The sequence below is a fragment of the Helianthus annuus genome, chromosome 9 (genome assembly GCF_002127325.2).
Source record: "Helianthus annuus cultivar XRQ/B chromosome 9, HanXRQr2.0-SUNRISE, whole genome shotgun sequence".
Lineage (NCBI taxonomy): Eukaryota > Viridiplantae > Streptophyta > Magnoliopsida > Asterales > Asteraceae > Helianthus > Helianthus annuus.
This window is the reverse complement of record NC_035441.2, coordinates 183,686,298-183,692,297: the sequence shown is the minus strand read 5'-3', so window position 1 is coordinate 183,692,297 and position 6,000 is coordinate 183,686,298.

The window sequence follows — 6,000 nt, the reverse complement described above, 5'->3', positions numbered from 1 at the left end:
GTACTCTTATCAGTTTTATTTTCTAACATTTTGTGGTTGTAAACTGTTGACGTTCACTTTCCTTTTATAGATTAAAATGGTGCTTTTGTTTGTAATGTTGTGTAAATTTCTATATACTTAATATAGATTACCTTTGTTTGTTACGTTGTTCAACGTAACCCGTCCACCGGACGGGTATTAAACTAGTTATAATTAGTTGTTGTCAATCTAATTATAACTATTTATTTGTAATTACCACCCGTTAATACTTCGAACTAAATGTGATGTAATGGGCTACTTGGGTATGGGCCCGATATATTTTGGCTCCATCTGTGAGAAAAATCTAGCTACTGTTAGGAAAATAAAAATTTTGTTCTTTATTTTTATAATAATTAATTAATTTACATGTAACGAGCTAAAGATACATTCTAATAGATAAAATTAAGTGGAGTTATAACTAAAAGCTTTGGTTTACAATTTGTTTGTAACACCATGAATCAATTGACAATCACCACCCACCCCTCTCCTCTATAATGGTATGTTATAACGTTGTGAATTACATAGCAGTATGTCTACTAGATGCTTGAAATAATTATATAGATTGTATTGAAAACAACAAGTAAAAAAACAAAAGTTGTAGTATCACTTTCATAATGAACATGTTTGGCTTGTAATAAAAGATTCATTGTAAATAATGACATCCAAAGATTTACACTCCATACATATTATTAGTTTATAGAAGATATCAAACAAACTGACATAGCCAGCTTAACTAGACCGAGTCAATAATAATGTAAACTATATAGAAGAACACGAAGATTCTTCAAACCGATTTTTACACATGTAGGGTATGTTTGACATAGAGCTTTTAGGAGATTCTAGCTTTAAGCTTTTAAGAAAAAATTCATATTTAATAAAAAGTCTTGTTTAGTTGAAGGAGCTTGAAGCTTTTAGGACGTTACAAGCTTGAAGCTTTTGGTTAAACGCTCCTACTAGTAGCTTTTAAAATGAGCTACAAGCTTTTAGAGAAAAATGACTATTTTAACCTCTAAAGATAATGAACATTCTAATGCACAAACTTTTAAAATTTTTAGTTATATCCATTTTGGTCATTTTATACATTTTATTAAAAGCTCCAGCTACTCTGCCAAACACCAAATATATCTAAAAAGCTACAGCTACTAGCTTCAGCCACCGGCTACTTTTGCCAAACATACCCGTAATCTTAGCTCTCATGGAATGTTAGTTATTTAACAACTAAAGTATAGAACCGAAAAACATTTGCTTTTGTTGAGACATTCTACAATTGATTGCAAACTCAAGAAATATGAGAGCAAGAGTTTATATTTATGCCTTTTAGGTTTTCTTATTCCAAAATACTTAGACCGGAAGGTATGGGGGTCGGCTGATGCCCGGCTAGGCCCGGCGCCGGACCCCCACACCGCCCCCCTGGGGCTCGGCCCATCACACCCGGCGACCCACAGCCGGGTCCGCCGATCCAAAAGTTTGAAAAGTAGCCGTTGATGAACGGCTTTATTTAATAAAAAAAATTTCCTTTTTCTATAAAATCACCTATTTTCACCATTATTTCCCCACTTTCAACCCAAAACCCTCTCACTTTTATACCATTTTCTCCCTACTTTTATAACAAAAAATATCTTTTCATCCACAATGGCTTCTAATCCTTGGTGGCCCTCGTCTTCGGATGACGAAGAGGAGATGTTTTTCGCAAACGCTGTACTACGGGCGGGACAGATTCTAATCGAAGAGGAAGAGGATGAGGAAGACTTCTCGTCTGAAAATGTTATTATCAGACGAATACGGATTAACAGAGACCGCCAAGGTTTTTCATTACAAAATGAGTAAATTTCAAAGTTCGTCCTTTATGTATGTCTAATATATCAAAGTATGTCCTTTATCTTTAATAACCTCAGAAAACATCCTTAATGTTTGAAAAACCAATCAGGTTATGTCCTTTACCCTAAACCTTGTTTGTTTTCCCAGTTAAATCAGGTCATGTGAGAAGCACATGAGGGTATATTGGTCTTTACCTTAATAAAAACCCTAAACTCCACCATCATCTTCTCCATCTTTCAGTCACCTGCACATCAACATACCCCCTTCTTCTCTCTATCTAACAATCCTACCACCACCACAACCTGGCATATTCAAGAGAGAGTGAGAGAGAGAGAGATCGAGCAGAAGAGGAGGCAGGAAAGAGAGAGAGAACCGGCGGAGCCGGTGCCGTCGTCTACGGCGGCGGTGGTTCCAGCGACCCTCTCGAGTCACAGCAGTCGCGGGTTCAGGAATTTTCTCCGGTAAACTTATCCAACTCGTCATCTTCACCTCTTTTACTCTCAGGTCTGTAACGAGCTATGTGACAACTCGTACTTTAGAACTCGTACTTCAGACTTATCTTGTAACGTTACATGCTTATGTGTGCTACAATGTGCGATTTAATGTTATATGTTATATTAGTGTATTTATTATGCTATGGATTATGTGAACGCATATGTGAACGCACAACACTATATACCCGATCGTACAAGCCCTTTTGGGCCGTGTCACTTGTAATCGGACTCTAGGGCGGCCCAAGTGAGGGTCCGGCCTATCCACCTTACACGTTTAACATATGGGAATGTGATAACCCTTTGACACTTTTACAAAAACACAATACACACACAAAACCCTAGCTCTCCTCTCTCTCTCTCTTTCGCAAACCGAAGGCAGCCAAGAAAATCCCCTCCACCGAAAGTCCTTGTGCTCGGATAAATCTCATCTTCCCTTCAATCGGTTAGTGTTTAATATTGATGTTGTGTGAATGATGTTACGTGTTCTTGGATTGTTTGCATCTTGGTTTGGATAGTAAGTTGTAATCGGCTCACACATGTACATCGAGTATATTCATGATAATCGGGTATGCATATTACGAATTTAAAACTCAATGTCTGGTAATCGGTTTGTAGGTGTGTATTGAAATATGCTCATATTAATCAGATGCTATGCTATAGATTCGAGTGTTAGTATTGATCGGTTATGAGGCTGTTATGTTTAATTCGATTGAATGTATTAGGATGTGTTTTTGAACTATGATAAATTGCATGTCACAAAGCTTGTTTGAATCGGTTTAGGGTTCTTACGAGATTGTCTATAATTGCATTGTTTGATCGATTACATGTTAAACTAAAAGTTGGAAACTTGTTGATTGTTAACAGATAAATTGGAAACCATTTAATTGTTGTAACCAACTTGCTAAAATTACGGGATGCCCACATCCATCATTTCGGATCGCGATGCACGATTCACGTCAGAACTATGGCAAGCGATGCACAAATCTTTCGGCTCACGATTAGACATGAGCACGGCATATCATCCTCAGACGGATGGGCAGTCTGAGCGGACGATTCAAACACTTGAAGACATGCTTAGGGCATGCGTTATCGATTTCGGCAACGGCTGGGAAAAGCACCTCCCTTTGGTGGAGTTCTCATACAATAATAGTTATCACACCAGCATTCAAGCCGCTCCATTCGAGGCATTGTACGGACGTAAATGCCGGTCACCTCTCTGTTGGGCAGAGGTGGGGGATAGCCAGATCACGGGTCCAGAGATTGTAGTGGACGCCACAGAAAAGATAGCACAGATACGACAACGCATGGCGGCAGCACGCGACCGTCAGAAAGCCTACGCGGATAAGCGTAGAAAGCCATTGGAATTTCAGGTCGGGGACCGGGTTTTATTAAAAGTTTCACCCTGGAAGGGTGTAGTTCGTTTTGGCAAACGGGGCAAACTCAATCCGCGGTACGTCAGACCATTCGAAATCATAGAGAAGATAGGCAAGGTAGCCTACAAGCTAAACCTACCAGCTGAACTCGGTGCAGTTCACAATGTCTTTCACGTGTCGAATCTGAAGAAGTGCCTATCAGATGAGACCCTTATCATTCCTTTTAAGGAACTCACTATCGACGAGCGGTTGCAGTTCGTCGAGGAGCCAGTTGAAATCACGGACCGGGATGTGAAGGTCCTCAAAAACAAGAGAATCCCTCTTGTTCGAGTACGTTGGAACTCCAAACGTGGCCCAGAGTACACCTGGGAACGCGAAGACAGGATGACAGAAAAGTACCCCCAGTTATTCGGAACCAATGCAACCACTACTGAGGCTGAAGCTACTACTTCGGAATTTCGGGACGAAATTCCAGATCAACGGGGGGAGGATGTGACACCCCAGGAAAACCAGTGAACGATTGAACTTACCTAGCTTCCTCAGTGAGTGCATACCAAATTTCGGGACGAAATTTCTTTTTAGTTGGGGATAATGTGACAACTCGTACTTTAGAACTCGTACTTCAGACTTATCTTGTAACGTTACATGCTTATGTGTGCTACAATGTGCGATTTAATGTTATATGTTATATTAGTGTATTTATTATGCTATGGATTATGTGAACGCATATGTGAACGCACAACACTATATACCTGATCGTACAAGCCCTTTTGGGCCGTGTCACTTGTAATCGGACTCTAGGGCGGCCCAAGTGAGGGTCCGGCCTATCCACCTTACACGTTTAACATATGGGAATGTGATAACCCTTTGACACTTTTACAAAAACACAATACACACACAAAACCCTAGCTCTCCTCTCTCTCTCTCTTTCGCAAACCGAAGGCAGCCAAGAAAATCCCCTCCACCGAAAGTCCTTGTGCTCGGATAAATCTCATCTTCCCTTCAATCGGTTAGTGTTTAATATTGATGTTGTGTGAATGATGTTACGTGTTCTTGGATTGTTTGCATCTTGGTTTGGATAGTAAGTTGTAATCGGCTCACACATGTACATCGAGTATATTCATGATAATCGGGTATGCATATTACGAATTTAAAACTCAATGTCTGGTAATCGGTTTGTAGGTGTGTATTGAAATATGCTCATATTAATCAGATGCTATGCTATAGATTCGAGTGTTAGTATTGATCGGTTATGAGGCTGTTATGTTTAATTCGATTGAATGTATTAGGATGTGTTTTTGAACTATGATAAATTGCATGTCACAAAGCTTGTTTGAATCGGTTTAGGGTTCTTACGAGATTGTCTATAATTGCATTGTTTGATCGATTACATGTTAAACTAAAAGTTGGAAACTTGTTGATTGTTAACAGATAAATTGGAAACCATTTAATTGTTGTAACCAACTTGCTAAAATTACGGGATCTTATGACTGATTCATAAGGTTTCCAAACACACCCGGATCGCACAACACAAGCCGGTCGCACTATATAGTTGAATCGCACAAAACACATTTGGGCCGGGTAGGATGAGAGTCGCACAAGAGGCCCACTCGCACAAGGTGCATAGTCGCACAAGCCTTGTCCATCGCACAACTCCTCCAATCGTACAAATCATACTGGATCGCACAAGTTGGGTTGTTGTTAAGCTGATTGGGCCGAACAAGCCCAAGGTCAGTCGCACAACCCAATCCGGACCGCACAAGTCACTTTTGCATGTTATTTAGTTGGGCCGAAATGTTACTGGATTGTTATATTATTTGGGCTGAGTATGCGTCATCTTATTGGGCCGGTTATTGTGAATCGCACAACCCATTGAGGAGCGCACAAGCATGCAGATCGCACAATGGGTTGGGCCATTAACATTTGGGCTTCTTGATATATTACTTGATTTCTGAGATGTTATCATGATCAATACGTGTTAGTAACATGTTAACTTGTATGACTTATACGTGCATTACTTGAGTCAAACCTGACTTGTATGGTAACCCTGTTAGGACGTGGTTGACCACTGTTAGTTCAAGAAACCCTCTTCTTTGTGTATCTGCCGAGCAACCCAAGGTGAGTTCACACAGCCAAGGCATGGGGTTCCCAGGGTGGGAATGGAATTGAATGAATTATACGTACATACTTAGTTAATGGAACTTAATGATATAGTCCTCAGGGTGAGGATGGTAAATGATAAGATACGGCTAGACTAGTATACCTACTTGAACAGATCTTCGCACACACGCCAAGGG